This window comes from Phacochoerus africanus, chromosome 6, assembly GCF_016906955.1.
Source record: "Phacochoerus africanus isolate WHEZ1 chromosome 6, ROS_Pafr_v1, whole genome shotgun sequence".
Lineage (NCBI taxonomy): Eukaryota > Metazoa > Chordata > Mammalia > Artiodactyla > Suidae > Phacochoerus > Phacochoerus africanus.
Window position 1 is genome coordinate 52,603,669 of NC_062549.1, and position 17,899 is coordinate 52,621,567.

The 17,899-nt window shown below is 35.6% G+C and overlaps 1 protein-coding gene across 3 annotated transcripts in view; it reads right to left on the bottom strand.

Moving 5' to 3' along the window:
• The window catches only part of RALYL (RALY RNA binding protein like), a 751,148-nt gene that overhangs the window by 509,615 nt on the left and 223,634 nt on the right, over positions 1 to 17,899 (bottom strand). The window lies entirely within an intron of this gene.

Sequence of the window (17,899 nt, forward strand, 5' to 3'; positions counted from 1 at the left end):
AGAAATTGAAAGAATACTATAAATCAACTATGCCTTAATAAAATTTTTTGAATAAACAGCCCTTAGATAAATGACTAAAATTTTTAATATTATTGATACTTAAATAAATCATGAAAGATTTGCCAAATGAAGATGACACAAATCTAAGGTTTTTCTCTTTTCTCAGTTCTTCTATCTCCTGCAGCTCACCATTCTATCTGCTCCATAAATTTGAATATATGTTCAAATACATTCATGAATCCATGTTGTAGGGTTCTAAAATAAACTAAAAGAATAAATGTTATTGTAGCTAGCTCAGAATGAAGATAATTTTGAGTCTCCAAATCTGATCTTTCAAAGCTCTTTTCTGCCCTATGGTCTAAACAGCACAATTACTTTTCTAATCTGTATTGACCAATCAACAAATTTCAGTTGCAGGCGAGAAGGCCAGACTGTGGTTTCTCTCCTAAATAAGCTAGGCCTCTATTCAGGGCTACACCTCAGTAATTTCCATAAATTATGAGCAGCTTAAAGACAAGGACCATTTCTTATAAAATTTTGACTTTTCAGACATCTCACAGTGCTTTATAAACACATGGGAAAAAATCAAATTCAACGGAGCTTCTCCTCCTACAATGTCTTAAGTAAAGGAGAAAATGTGAAAATCTCTTAAAAGAAAATGCACAAATCTGTAATCTCAAGTTAGGTAAAGACTGTTTTATATTTTTATATGCAAGCATGTGCTTGAGGAAAATGTATTTTTCTTATTTAAAAAATGTGTCACCGCTACATTAGACAAAATCCTGATAATACTAAATAAAGGCCAAAAAAATATGAAGCAATTAAAAGTCATTTATTTCTTGTAAGAACTCAAAATGGCAAAACCTCAACTGATGATAGGTAAACAAAATGTGACATAGCTACACAATGCAATACTAATCAGCATAAAAAGGAACAGATTATTGATATGTGGAACAAAATGGATAATTTTCAAATGCTAAGTGAAAAAATAAGAAAGTTTCTTTTAAAAAAAAACAAACCTCGGGAGTTCCCGTCGTGGCGCAGTGGTTAACGAATCCGACTAGGAACCATGAGGCTGCGGGTTCGGTCCCTGCCCTTCCTCAGTGGGTTAAGGATCCGGCGTTGCCGTGAGCTGTGGTGTAGGTTGCAGACGCGGCTCGGATCCCGCGTTGCTGTGGCTCTGGCGTAGGCTGGTGGCTACAGCTCCGATTCAACCCCTAGCCTGGAAACCTCCATATGCCGCGGGAGCGGCCCAAGAAATAGCAACAACAACAACAAGACAAAAAAAAAAAAAAAACCTCGTTTATATGACATTCTTGCAAAGGTAAAACTATGGGGCAGAAAACTGATTCGTCTTTGCCAGGGTCAGGAGAATTTTAAGAGTAGCTGAATTCCTGCATACTTGCCACATACCACTGTCTTATTCAGTCCCTCCAAAATAATCCTGTATGAAGTAGAAACTATTTTTATCTCTTGCTCTTAGAAGATATTGAATTTTTTTTTTTAAAAAAATAATTAATTATAGTTGATTTACAATGTCGTGCCAGTTTCTACTATGCAACAAAGTCATACATTTACATACATTCTTTTTCTTATCTTCCATCATGGTCTATCCCAAGTGACTGGATATAGTTCCCTGTGAATACAGCAGGACCTCGTTACTTATCGATTCTAAATGTAACAGTTTACCCCAAAGTCCCCATCCATCCCACTCCCTCCTCTCTCCCCCTTGGCAGCCACAAGTCTATTCTGTATGTCTGTGAATCTGTTTATGCTTTACAGATAAGTTCATTTGTGTCATATTTTATATTTTTTTATTTTTATCTTTTTATTATTATTCTTTTTAATAGTTATTTCCCCAATACAATTTTTTGGTTGGCAGTACTTATCACCAAGTTCTCCCAGATTAGGCACCAGATAAGTGAGTGAACAAAGGTTCTAGATGATGCCAGCTCCCAGGCACTGAGCCATTCTTTATACTTCCTGAATCACATTCAAGGTTCCAGAACTTGGGTATCAGAGACATACCACTCTTGCTCTGCCCTTTAAAGTAATGACCAGGAGTTCCCGTTGTGGCGCAGTGGTTAACGAATCTGACTAGGAACCATGATGTTGTGGGTTCAATCCCTGGCCTTGCTCAGTGGGTTAAGGATCCGTCATTGCCAAGAGCTGTGGTCTAGGTGCAGGTGCGGCTCAGATCCTGTGTTGCTGTGGCTCTGGTGTAGGCCGGCAGCTGCAACTCCGATTAGACCCCTAGCCTAGGAACCTCCATATGCCACGGGAGTGGCCCTAGGAAAGGCAGAAAGACAAAAAATAATTAAATTAATTAATTAATGACCATAGAATCGAGGAGCATGACAAAATGGTTTCTTACTCTGATAAAAAGTGGAGTAATTTGCTATGCAGTAATGACAATTAGAACATTTTTAATAATTTTAAGAATATGTATAATAAGATATGCCTGAGAAAAACCTCAACAGTGGACATCCTTTGGCCAAAAATAGAATATTACCAAAAAGAACTTGAAAATATACTCTAGCGTATAAAATAGAATATAAAATGTATCTGTCATTAATTAATATCTCACAGATTTCAGGGACATAATGAATGAATGTGCCTAGAGAGTAGAGAAGACCATATCCTTACCTTAAAACAGAATGAGTCAGAAAGATAAAGACAAATACCATATGCTATCATTCCTCAGAATCTAAAATATGTCCCAAATGAACCTATCTACAAAACAAAAGCAGACTCAGGGACATAGAGAACAGACTTGTGGTTGCCAAGAGGAATCGGGGAGGGAGTGAGATGGACAGGGAGTTTGGGGTTAGAAGATGCAAACCATTGCATTTAGAAGGGATAAGCAATGGGGTCCTACTGTATAGTTGATACAGGGAAGTATATTTAGTTACTTTGCTATACAGCAGAAATTGGCACAACATTGTAAATCAATTATAATTTAAAAGAAATGGGAGTTCCCATTGTGGCTCAGCAAGTTAAGAACCTGACTACCATCTATGAGGATGCAGGTTCGATCCCTGACCTTGCTTAGTGGGTTAAGGATCCAGCACTGCCCTGACGTGTGGTGTAGGTTGCAGACATGGCTCAGAACTGGCATTGCTGTGGCTGTGGCATAGGCTGGCAGCTGCAGCTCTGGTTAGACCCCTATCCTGGGAATTTTCGTATGCCACAGGTATGTCCCTAAAAAGAACAAAAATGTTTGCAGGAGTTAAATAAAAGGTCAGTTCTAGAACTAAGTAAGGGCTACCAGGCTTCAAGGAAGACAGGCTGGCCTCAGTCTTTGGTGAGGATGACAGTGATTGCCCCAAATATATGATTCCTAGGGGAACAAGCAAACTGTAGAGCCTATTGTAGGTTTGGATAAACATGACAAAGTCTAAATAAAGCACCTCACATGACACCATCTTGCTATATTACTGGTAGTTGATACTGGTAGTATACTGGTATACTAGTATACTACCAGTCGCAGCACCAGCCTAATTTAGTTATATTAATATATGTATCTGGAGTCAATTAAAAAGTCACATCTGAATAAGCAATTTTCTCCTGTTTTCTGTAAAAATTCTGAAAGCTACAAATTATTTCCTAATATTTTTCTTTTCATGTATGTCTGATGTGAATCAATGTACTCATAGCCATAAATTTTGCACTCTTGAGAAAAAAATTTCATCCAAGATTTGTAATATATCTACCAATAAGAGAGTGATAACATACACCAGATTTTTTTTAGAAAAGAGAATCACATTCCTTCTCACATACAAAAATAAATGTGAGTTACATAAAGCTATGAATTATAATATCTGTGTAGGCTACTAAGCTCTGGTACAGAGGGAAATAATCACAGATTCCTAGAGTCACAGAACTGCACATCAAAGAATGTAAAATCTCTTTTTTTTTTTCCCTCCACACTAGCTGTTTTTCTTACTCTTAAAAGCTTCTCAAATGGAGAGAGACAGTGCATCCTTTAAGAGATTAATACATTTTTATTCCATCTAAAAATCCAACTGGGGCAATTAATGAGGTCATGCCATATTTTTAGTCATATTAATGTCTTCAGAATACTAGTTTATCCCTTCCCATTCATTACTTTTTAGACATTATTTCTTGAAATAACAGAGAAATACTACACTAACAGATCAGAACATACACTGCCAGGTACTTCAACAAAATAAAAATCAACAATAATAAAATCTTAAATCTCTCAAGTTAAGTACACATATTTTTCTTACCTCAAGAAAACTACCAGATTGAGAAGTAATTCCATTGCTGATGTACTGACTTTTTTTGAAATGGTACTAAATCTACTTTTAAAGAAAAGTATTAGCTACCCATATCAATTATGCATTCAAATATTTCTCAGGCCTTTGGAAAGCTAGGTAGGTCCTCAGCTAAAAATCCCTACAAACAGGAGCTCTTTCATGCCTCCTGTTTTGGGCTGAATTGTGTCCCTCCAAAATTTCATATGTTAAAGCCAACTCCGAGAACTTCAAAGTGTGACTTTATTTGGAGGTAAGATCTTTAAAGAAGTAATTAAGTTAAAAAGAGGCCATTAATGTGGGTCCCAATCCAGCATGATTGGTATTCCTAGTGGTAGAAAGACGAAACTAGGAATAGATGTGTACAGAGGAAGAGCATGTGAAAACACAGGAGAAGATGGCCACCTATGACCCAAAGAGAGAGGCCTCAAAAGAAACCAAACCTGGGGACATGTTGGTGTCAGAGTAACTGCTCAAACAGTGAGGCAATAAATTTCTCTGGTCATAAGCAACTCAAGTCTATAGTACTTTGTTATGGCAACCCTAGCACACTAATATACTTTCCTGCAATGCCCTCCTAGAGAACAGAAGACACCATTAAGCTGAACAAAGGTGGTCCCCATGTATCTGATGTGAATATCATTGACTGAAATCATAGTTCTTGTCATGGTCTAAAATTTGAAAAAAAAATTATACTCTATACATAAACATCATTCTGTTTTAGTTATTTGGTATTCTACAAAAGTACAAAACAGAATTCCTGCTCTCTAAGAATGTATAATCTAAATACAGAAAGAAAATAACAGGCATGAAATAAAAATTAACACTGCACAGTGGTACAGACCTCAGTAAGTATTCACCTGAGTGCCATAAATTATAAGCGCTGTGGGAATTATGAATGGCAAGTTCTAGGTACATTTGCTACAAGGCTGAAGGGAAAAGAAACACCTGTATCCACAGAGATATATATCTGTCTCCTGATGGAGTCTACAAGAATTCCAATGTTTTATAGATTTTTAACTTTAAGAAAAGATGTACAGGAAGAGGTAGTTTTGCAAAACTGACTTAAGCACATATTTTTATACTACTAATCTGTATGAAGACAGGAATAAACATTTATTGAGTAATTATACCTGATACCTTGCTCATTATCATATACATAAATTTATTTAAATAGCATGTAAATATTTTATGTTAGTTTCCTAGAAGTCCCATTAAAAAGCCCACAAACCAACAATCTAAGTGGCTTAAAACAACAAAAATTTATTGTCTCACAGTTCTGGAGGCTGCGGGTCCAAAATCAAAATGTCAGCAGAACCACTTCCCCCTGACACTCTGGATAGAGTCTTTCTCTGTCTCTTTTTGGCTTTTGGTGTTCTTCTGTTTTTAGCTGCATAACTATCTCATATAGCATTTTCCTTTGAATGTTATCATCTTATAGGGATATGAGTCATAATGGATTAGGGGCCCACTCTACTCCAGTATGATGTCATCTTAACCAATTACATCTGCAGTGACCCATTTTCCATATAAAGTCACATTCTGAGGTACCGAGGATTAGGATTTTAACATATCATTTTGAATGACATAATTCAACACATAACTAAATATACAGATGGATAGACAAATAGACAGGGATATTTTTTGAGAAATGTAGTGTGCTGTTGGTGGTGGGAGTCAGCATACTAAACTGATCAAGTGTACGGTACTTTGATGTGTGAAGTCAAAATGTCTGGCTTCCAATGCTGGTTCTGACACTCCTCTGCTGTGTAATCTCCCCCTCTTTCTATTAGTGTCCTCATATGTAAAGGGAGGTGGCCAGTACACATGATACTTTATAAGGCTGTTATGAGGGTAAGTATACTAATTCCTCCAAGGATGAGAAGAGTGTGGTCATAGGGTTAAGGTGTTGGTATGCCGGCTACCAATACTATGTTACTATATTGGTTGGTTAATTCAGCCTGCAATTTTTATGAACTGGATGTTAATGCCCTACTTTACAGAAGAGGATAGGAAGGATAACTGACAAGCCTAACATCACGACAAAAGTAAATGTGACATCATGAAACCCAGCTGAATGACTGTGCGATGCACATACTGTCTGCTATTGCTGCTTCAGTGCTGTGGCACACACTGTCCCATCTTGGAACAAAAATAAGTGAAGTTAACTCTAGTTATGAAAGAAATATGCAAGAGAAACATTTTTCTCATCACCATAATCTGCTTTGATAGTAAGAATTTATGTATTTTTATTTATATATTCTGAATCTATCTGGTAAGGAAATTTTTATTTTTTTAATGATTTTTATTTATTTCCATTATAGTCAGTTTACAGTGTTCTGTCATTTTCTACTGTATAGCAAAACAACCTAGTCACACACACACACACACACACACATTCTTTTTCTCACATTATCCTTCATCATGTTCCATCATAAATGACTAGATATACTAGATATAGTTTCCTGTGCTATACAGCAGGATCTCATTGCTTATCCACTCCAAATGTAAAAGTTTACATCTATTAATCCCAGACTTCTCGTCCATCCCACTGACCACCCCCTCCCCCGGGAACCACAAGTCAGCTCTCCATGTCCATGAGTCTCTTTTCTATGGAAAGGTTCATTTGTGCCATATATTAGATTCCAGATATGTGATATCTTATGGTATTTGCCTCTCTCATTCTGACTTAGTTCACTTAGTCTCTAGTTCCATCCATGTTGCTGCAAATGACATTATTTTGCTTTTTTATGACTGAATAGTATTCCACTGTGTATATATACAACATCTTCCTAATCCATCCACGTTTCAATGGACATTTAGGTTGTTTCCAGGTCTTGGCTATTGTGAACAGTGCTGCAATGAATATAAGGGTGCATGCATCTTTTTCAAAGAAAGTTTTGTCTTGATATATGCCCAAGAGTGGGATTGCCAGATCATATGATAGTTCTATATTTAGTTTTCTAAGGTACCTCCATACTCTTTTCCATAGTGATTGTACCAATTTACATTCCCACCAACAGTGTAGAAGTCTTCCCTTTTCTCCACACCCTCTCCAGCATTTGTTATTTGTGGACTTGTTAAAGATGGCCATTCTGACCATTGTAGTTTTGCTTTACATTTCTCTAATAATTAGTGATGTAGAGCATTTTTTCATGGGCTTGTAAGAAAATTTTTTAAATAAGTAATGCTCACAGTATTAAAATTTTAAAAACTATTATTCATAATTTTACTTTTAAAAGTACATTTTTGACTTATATGTAAAATTTATAAATAACAAGGCTTTTTATAAAATTACATAATTTTGCATAACCTTTACAAAATTATCTTGATTTTATACCCTTAGAATATGTTTTGATAAATGAGAAGGCATGAGTGTATTCTGTGGGAAAAACAGAAAATTGTATTTGAATGTTGGCTTCAAATGGCTAACTCTCTCCTGCTGGTTATTTATGCACTTAAACCCTGACCTGGAATGACAGTTTACAGATAAAACATGAAGCCCCTAATTTCTAAAAATTTTCTTCCTGAAAATCCTTTCATGGAATAATTTCAAATTTTACACTAGAGTAAGCCACTGACACTCACTGGTTTTCACACAGTGGTTCTTATTGTCTCTATAAAGCTCTGTCTCAGGTGGAGAATAAGAATGTTTTTCTAGTCCCTGCACATTACCACTCTGACTTTCTTTCCTCACTCTGAACAAAAAGAAGAGCATATCTGTGTTTGAACTTAACAACAGAGTACAGAAATAAAAAGAATCTCAAAAAAGCAATGACTATTCCCCAAAGACAAAACTGTCTTCAAATATAACTAATGCTTAAAATATATGACAAGCTGATAGAGGGAAAGAAATATTTTTGAGGCAGGTAAAAGGGGACTGAAATCCTAGCTATGGCGTCCCTGAGAAAATTTTATCACTATCTGGGTTTTCCCTTCTCTCCCTGTAAAAGAAAGAAAAGGTGATTGGAAAGCACACATTAAGTACAGAATTAAGGTAACTAGCAGATTGTCTAGCACAGAGAATGTTCTCAACAAATGTTCCTACTGTGGCAAATTTAACAAGGATAAGTGAACATCTAAGTTGCATGATGTCAATGAAAAATGGGACAATTTGTTTAGCAAATTCTTTTGGAAATCTGTGTTCGGTCTTTTGTTGTTTCCTCCTCCTTTTTTAGAGCAAAATGCTAAAACTGGGAGTAGGAGCAATACATACATGGAAGTTACCTGAAGAGTTTTGTCCATAGCCATACCATTCAAGGAGAGTGGGTTGGGCTTATCGAAAAGAAGGCTAGGGAATGTGTCTTAGGCTCTATTTGCCCAGCAAATGCCATGTTTTACTTAAAATTGCATGTGGGGGAGAGAGTGGGATGGACTATGAGTTTGGGGCTAGTAGCTACAAACTGTTACATTTAATAGGGATAAGCAATGAGGTCCTACTGTATAGCACAGGGAACTACATCCGATCACCTATGATAGAATGTGATAGAATATGAGAAAAAGAATATTCTTTTAGGTCACTTTGCTGTACAGCAGAAACTGACATAACATTATAAATCAACTATACTTTAATAAAAAATAAAATAAAATAAATTGCAGATGGGAAATTTAATTGGAGAGTTTAAGAGGCAGATACCCAAACTTTCCCCCACCTCCATCATTTAAGCTTCTCCTAACACATCAAAATAATTTGTAAATACTTCCTCTGTGCCAGCCACTCTGTTTATATTAATGTTCAGGGATCTAGGAATCCTTTTATTTTTTTTTTTTTTGGCTTTTATTTTGTATTTTTTGCCCATGGCATATGGAAGTTCCCAGGCTAGGGGTTGAATAGGCGCTACAGCTGCCGGTCTATGCCACAGCCATAGCAACCCAGGATCAGATCCGCATCTGAGACCTACACCACAGTTCATGGCAATGCCGGATCTCAAACCCACTGAGCAAAGCCAGGGACTGAACCTGCATCCTCATAGATGCTAGTCAGATTCATTTCTATTGCACCGCAACAGGAATTCCCTCTAACATTTTAAGAATGGCAAGTCAACTGCCTCAGTGGTAAACATGTAAGACAAACTAAAAATAGAGATGGATACCCATCCATCTCTATTTTTCATACAGAAGTATCATGCAGCCTTTGGGGGAAAAAAAATGTTTTGTTTTGTTTTGTTTTCTATAAAAGCATGTAAAAGGTCTCATGTATTTCAGCTCTCATTTAAGATATCAGTCCAAAATACACTGAAACTATATTCAACAAAAGAATAAAGATCAAAACTACAGCCACTATATCAGGTTTTTAAAGACGTCAAATCTCAACAGCACTAAACTAGTGCTTCATTGTTCCTTATGTTATTCTTATTTTGTAAGTACTCAAACAGCCTGTGCAATTCTTCACTGCTTCTTTTCTGCAATGATTTCCTTTTCAATGATTTAAGCAGTCTATTCTCAAAAGCAATGCTCAGAAATCCAATTACCATTCCAACACAATGCTTTTGTAAGCCCGGAGCATTAAACCATAGAATATGCTTCTTCTTGCCCCTTCCTTAAACCTCTCACTCAGACACTCTGCCTTTCCTATCAAAAGGCGTTTTGGCTTTGTTTTGCTTTGCTTGGCTTTCTTTGGATAAGGAGAAGTAGCCATAAATTTCCTAAAACAAATAGAAAAAAATATAAAATTTTCAAGTGAAAATAAATCCAAGAACATATATAAAAGAAGAAAAATTGAACAGTAGGCAATTTTTCCCTTAAACGAGTGTGTGATACACCCTAAAAGTAGTTTATAAATTATAAATTGTATTATCTTAGTAGACATAACAAAAGTTAATTTCTTTTTTATTTTATTTTTTGGCTTTTTTGTCTTTTTAGGGCTGCACCTGTGGCATATGGAGGTTCTCAGGCTAGGGGTCTAATTGGAGCTGTAGCTGCCGGCCTATGCCACAGCCACAGCAATGCAGGATCTGAGCTACATCTGCGACTTACACCACAGCTCATGGCAACACCGGATCCTTAACCCACTGAGGGAGGCCAGGGATCAAACCCACAACCTCATGGATCCTAGTCAGATTTGCTTCCACTGAGCCACAACAGGAACTCCAACAGTTAATTTCTTTAATATTGAACTTCTGCTTCATCAGATAATTTGGGAGTTTTAAAGTAAAGGGTCCTATGGTAATTATAACAAGTAACTCATATATGTTATTTTTCTGAGTACATTCACCCCATGAATATACTATAATATACTATATACATGTGTGTCTCTGTGCACATGTAAGCATGTATTTTGAAGATATAAAAAAAGTTGATAGAGATATTACAGCAAATTTTCTAACTTAATTTCTGGAAGCAATAAGCAAAGACAGTGACAAAGGGTCAAGGAAAGAGAGAAAGCTTTAATTGGATTAAGGCTGACTAAATCCATTTAGAACAAGAGCTCTGTGTTTAAGATTTTTAACCAAGAGCCATTTCTGACTACCTCTAAAAAACACAAAAGATGATAAATCATTTAAACTCTAAATCTGAATTAAAACCAATTTTTCAAAGCCCAAGTTAGAATGAAGCCAAGATACATGTGAAACTCCTTAGAAGTGATGGAAATTTTATGACTATGGACTCAAAAGCTCTTATTATCATGACCACTTTGCTACCTGAATGTCTTTTTAGTCTAACATTAGCTTTGAGAAATAAAAACATATTTTTAACAAGGAAACTATACTAATAAATTATTTTTATATATTCTGCAGAAATCTTAATTTTAAAAATAATTTCAATATGAGCAAATATTTTGAGCCATTTTATATGTATGTACATATTTATGTGTGTATATACATATATATACATACACATACACACAGAGTAGAGAGAGAAATATGAGAAGACAAGTAATAATATATAAGCAAAGAATATGAAAGGGCAGACAAAATGATAGTAAAGAATGGACTTTGAAAGATCATTTGTTTCATGTAAATTTGTTTGGACATCATTATGTAGGTCAGTGGCCTCTCAAAATGTGATTTTTGGAGCAGCAGCAGTAGAGAAACACAAAATGTTTAATTAAAATGCAGATTACTGGGCAAGCCCAAAATCGAAATCTGTAGGAGGCAGCCTGGAAACCATTACTTTACCAGGTTCCCAAGATCCTCCCATGGAGGCTTAAATTTGAGAGCCATTCCTAGATAAAGTACAGTAAGAACACTACACTACAGCTTTTTTATACAAAGAGACTCTGGAATCAGTGAGGACTGGAAAGTCAAGTCCGGACTTCGGATTGACAGGCTGTTCCAGTCGCTGAGGCAAACAATGGTATGTACCACCCTGTTAAAATGCTTTTAACATTCAGTCTTCTCCCATGAACATATCTGCTCTTTTCCATTTGAATAACTGGAGCAAATGTCCTCTTTGGTTTTTAATCTTAATAAATGGGCCTTCAAAAGTAGTAAAATTGCCCTGAATTTCAGCTTAGGAAAACAGATGGGGAGATTTTCAGTTATCTTGGATTCCCTTATGTTTTGAAAAAATACATATATGCTTTATTTATTTATACATATAGATGCTTTATTTTTTATGCTTTATTTGCCCCAAGTGATGCTGCACAGATGTTGCAATGATAGCAACCAAACCCAGACTTATTTGTCACCCTAAGCTGTCAATTAAGGATAATACTCTCGAAGGACAAAACACACACACACACACACACACACACACACGCACGCACACACACACAAATCTTGTTTCCTAAGAATGGATGCTGCAACTGGATCCCACTGTTGTGGTGATCAAGTTTCCAGTGGAATCAGGATAGGATACAGAGTTTGATAATTAGCTGGAGGGAAAAGTTTTGAATTGCTGCTTTGCAAAATCAGACAAGAGGCTGTTGAAAAACATGTAAAAGTTAAGATCATAATGTGTATTAGCAGTTCTAATAGGCATTTCAGTATAGGGCTAGACAGGTTAAGTCTATTCAATCATGGCAGGTCAGAAGGATGATGCTATAGGTGCAGAATGGAATAGAGGAGTTGAAAAGCCTGGGAGAGACACTGAGCTCCCGGTAGGACAATGAAACAAAACTAGATGTGATGACAAAAAGCAAGTTTGCTAAAGCAGAATGGAGTTCCTGGACATTGATATTAAAGGGGTCAAGGAAGCTTAGTGTGCCCTAGTGATGACAAAAAAGGAATGATGCATAGGAAGATGAGCTATAAAGCAAAGTCCCTGTGAATCTACAAGAAGGTCACAAGAAGAAACATAGCATGACTGGAGCGCATTAGCCACAGAAAAGGGGGAGGGGGGCTGAAAAAAAACAACCCTTGAAAGAGGCAATGGAAATTGAGATGCTCACAATACCTCCCCCACACCCTGTGTTTCCACATGTGAACTGGAGAAAAAACACAACAGCCATCAGAGACAGGTGCAGAGGAAATAGTGGATGCACTAAAGAGAGAACTAGGTAGTACTTAGCAAAAGACAGTATTGAAAATTGTTAGGAAGACATTAAGACAATGCCAGGGAAGCCTACCTCAGATTTAAAGGTTCCAGGGATATTAAATGGAAAAAGCTCAAAGATGTTGGCCCTGTGAGAAGATAAGCGGAAAAAAGAAACACGAGGTTGGTTTGTGGAAGGAGACAAGAGACACTAAATTTACTGAATTTAAGGATCTTAATGGAATTACATTAAAACTAGAAGACTAAATTTAGGGTCCCACTTATATTCAAGTGAATGTAATTTTTAGTTAAGTACTAAACTTGGAGTTTATAGACTCTTAATGGCATTCTAGCAAGAGAATGATTCATTTCTATTGGAGGAGGAAAGCTTGGGGACAGAATTTTCTCTCCTGCTAAATTATTTCTACTCAGACACCAGCAGTTCCATATAGCATATAAGGTAAGTTGCCATTAAAGGTTTATAATACTAGCTAACGTTTACTGAGTGCCTAATATATGCCAAGGACTGCGCTGTGTGTTTTCTACATGGATTACATTATTTTATTCCCAATAGAAGCTTAGGAAGGCTTTATTTTTACCTTCATTTTACAGATGCTACTGTATAATTATCAAAGTCCCATAATCAGTAAATAACATAGTTGAAATTCAAATCCATCCGACTCGAGTCAATATTTTTAAGCACCAAGCTGTATGCAGATGCCTAGATTAGACAGCATAGAGCTTGTCAAGTGAGAGCACCTGGGAACTGTAACTAGACTATAACGAGGTCACCAATTACTCTCTGTAAAATAAATAAATAAATAAATAAAAAGCAAAAATAAATAAATAAATAAACATGCAAAAAAACCCACAAAACAAACAAAAAAAAACAGGTGATGGATATGAATTATAGGATAGATTTCAATTTCCTTTAAGCCATTAGGTTATCCTCTGTTCATCCACTTAGGAGGGAAAAAAAGACCTTCATGTTTTTGCAAAAAGGGCGGGGGGATGGAACAGAATAGAAAAACAAAATTCTTAACTTTTGATTTCCAAAAGCTAATGATCTGAGACGAGCAATAGAATTTTTAAAATACTTGCTAGGATTTTACTATTTCCTCAATTGAGAGGTACTATTTGTTCTCTGGAATAGGGAAGAAAAAAAGAGAATTGGAGAGGGGTGCGAGATAAATATCAAAATGAAGTGTGTCTGGGTGGTGGGCCCTTTGTCTTTCTTGTCTCTTCCTCCTTGAGATAGCATTAGGATACATGTGTGGTGAATCCAACATAGAGGGAACCCATACCCCTTTTCCAGCTTGATATCTGAAGATAGCAGTATCACACTATGGAGTGAGAGTAAGAAAGAAAGATGACTATGATTCCAGCAACAAGAACCATGACAAACTTAGGAAAGAAAAAAAGACACTGGAGGGCTGAATGTCTCCATCTGATTTTATGATACTATGTCAAGCCCATGGATTTCATTGCAACTCAAAAGAAAAGTAGCATCACCATCAAAAGAAAATAGTTCATGCTTTCCAAGAAGTTTTTCCTAGCATTTTTCTTCTATCTACTGAATACTATGGACTTTCCATTTCTACCCTCCAAAGAGGGCCCTGCCTAGTTCTTGGAGCTTTGGGCATGAAGAATCTGAAAGCGCAGACTTTCTCATTTCATAGTTTTGGAATATCAGTAAAACCTGTCATTTTTTTTTTCTTCTTTAATTGGTGCACATGTTACAGCTGTACCTAAACTCTCAAAAGCCTCAAGTTCATCTTGTTTCCTCTTCTTCTTTTACTACTATGTACTCACTGCCTAGCATTTGGCCAGACATAATGTAGGCATTCTATAAATATTGTAGTGCTTTAAGTTAAAAAAGGAAGAAAAGGAAGGAAGAAGGAAGAAACATTGGTTGGCAGTTTATTGCTCTACAGCAAGTAATCATATTAAAAATATAAGAAAGATGTGTTTTCCTTTCCCAGACTTCATTTTTCTGTAATTTGATCAAAGAATTGAGTAAATAATATTGGCTCTCATTTCAGATAAGTGGACCAACCATAAAATTCATCACCCAGGCTAGGACACATTTGAGAGTAAAACATTAATAATTAAGTCTGGAAAAGTGTGCACTAGGACTGTTCCACTAAGACAAATTTGCAAAAGGTCACTCTAGTTTTGGATGACCTTCAGCAAAACCGAATTCACCATTTCAATGTATTACCCATACAAAGATAACAGTAATTTTGTAATAAAACCTACCAAAAATAGTTCAAATTAATACCTGTAAAAATCCTACTTTCCACTTGTTTCTTCCATATCATTGAAAGTACCAAATCTTTGAATTTACTCTTCTACCTTCATATGAATTTACTCTTCTACCTTCTACCTTCTTTGTCTGTTTAATGCCTCCTTATCATGTGAAGCTTGCTTAAGTGCCACTTTCCCAGGGAAGCCTTACCTTCCCTTGACCCTTTGTCTAGCCCAACTCCTACCACAGAAGCTTAGCTCCTTGGGCTAATGCATTTATCACAAGTTGAATTCTACATATATTTGTGTGATGCTTAATATCTGTCTTAACCAGTAGTTCTTATGTGTAATGAAAGACCAGAATGAAAGACCAGCTCCGACGTTGCATTGGCACATAACAAATGCTCAATAAATACTGAATGAATAAAAAGTTTGTGCCCATATGGAGAACCAGCTTTCTTTCATTGATGAAGCATGATTACAGTATAAGACATCTCCAAGTGCCAAATAAGCAGTAAATTTGTATGATATAAAGATATCTATAAACTTTTAATTCATCTTTAAATGATCCTTAAGTATTTTTATTGGTATTGAAAAAGTCTGATGACTGACGTTGGTATCCAAGAGAAACAGATGTGTTAAAGGTTTAACACTTCTAGAATGAATGAATAAATGAGAAGGAAGCGTGTTGATAAAAGAGAATCAGTGCATGTCCTATATAAATTATACATAAAAATTCTTTACACATACAAAGATGCACATAATTAAAATTAAGTAATTAAGTAATATTACCATGGCACTCAGGAACTTATTTTTGCTACCTGTGCAAACATAGAGGTTTTTTTATTTCTAGATGTACATAGTGCCTCTAAGACACAGAGGAATTTAACAATTCAATTAGAATTGCACAGCTGCCTGGTGAGTCCAGGCAAGGAAACTGTTTGCTATGTTTGTGGCTATACTAAAAAATGTGTCTACAAATAGAATACTTCGATTCTTTCAAAACATAGGTAGTATTTTATAGTGAAGGTAGTATCAAGTGGCCTAATTCTAATTTCAGTTCTGCTGGTAAGAAATCATGTTGAGTCCTTATATCCTTTCTGGAAGATGAAATGCATGAAATAAAGATTTTCAGTCTTGACAGTCTATCACAATCACCTCTAGATTTAAAAATTACAAATGCCTCAGACATTCTGAATCTTGGATTTCAGTGTTGCTAGGGCATATCTAATCGTGTTTAAAGAGCTCTAGCTGGTTGCTACATACATCCAAAGAGAGATCCAGTATAGTACTAGGATGGGAACCAGAACACAGAAGCAGTATAATCTTCTCTCTTACTACAGATTTCCTACGACATGTAATTGGGTTACAGTATGGACCTCTAAGGTCTCTCCCAAAACAACGTTTTTAATACTTTGAAGGAAAATAAAATATAAACACCAGCAAGCCATAAAAATGCAAACAAAAATACTTCTTTTCAAATATTTGGACACTTCATCTGTAGTGATAATATGGCACTGGCACTTTATTAGATTTTTAATGAAAATGTTAATGTTGATAGCTGAATCTATGTAAGTCTATACATCAACTGTATTCAAAATCATTTATCACCTTCTAAATAGCACAAGGTAATCTTCTCAATATACTGTGTAATAACCTGTATGGGAGAAGAATCTGAAAAGGAACATATATATGTATGTGTATAGTTGATTTACTTTGCTTTGCACCCAAAACTAACACAACTTTCTAAGTCAGCTATACTCCAAAAAAAAAATATTTTTAAAAAAACCTAACAAAATTATCCATCTTGGATGCTATCAAATTATAGTGAAAAAGTACAAAAACTTAGGGGTGCTAGATGATCTATTTTGCATCAGTCAGTTAAGACAATTGGTCTACCTCTTTGTTTGTTCCACTTCCCTGACAATAGATAAACTTAAGATATGTAGTCATTTAAAACACAGGGGAGTTCCGTTGTGGCACAGCAGAAACGAATCCGACTAGGAACCATGAGGTTGCAGGTTCGATCCCTGGCCTCACTCAGTGGGTTAAGGATCTGGTGATACTATGAGCTGTGGTGTAGGTCACAGATGCGGATTGGAACTGGCATTGCTGTGGCTCTGGCATAGGCCGACAACAACAGCTACGATTAGACCCCTATCCTGGGAACCTCCATATGCCATGGGTGTGGCTCTAAAAAAGTCAAAAGACAAAAAAATAAAATAAAAAAAAATAAAACACAGACATAAGTAAACTTTTTGAGCCATAGTCACATATAATAAGAAAGGCTATTTTCAGCAAATTTTCTCTTGGAAACTTTACATTAATGAACTATGAATAAAACAGAAGGAATATCATCAGGAATACACCAAAAGTGAATAAAAACAGCAAAAATGTTGTTAATGTTTCTTTACTACAAAGAATAACCACTGATGTAGAATTTATATCAACAAAGATGAATATAATTTTCAAGGAAATTTAAAAAGTAGTAACATTTTATTAGGAAATTATCTGAAAATGATAAATCTCAAAGGGAACCAAAAGGGAGGGGCATTATGAGACCATATTTTTTTTAACACACTAGAAGTTTAGTTTAAGTACATTCTTTTATAAATTCATAATAAACTTCTTCATTTAAAAAGGATTTGATGTTACATTAAAAATAATTTATACATAATGAGATTTTTCAATAAGTAGAAAACCTCATTGACATATATGCCATACAAAGAAAAATAAGAGTAGAAATAATAATATATTCCAGCCAGCAAAATCTAAGCTTCAGATTTAATGATGAAAGATTTGGTTCATGATTTAAAATAGAAAACAAGAAACTGATCTTGATTACATTAGTAACTCCCTGTAATAACACTCATTCCATATGCAAATCATTCTTAAAATGAAGATTATCTATTCAATTCATATAAACCGTATGCATTTCTCCTTCATTTTGAGTAAAGCAT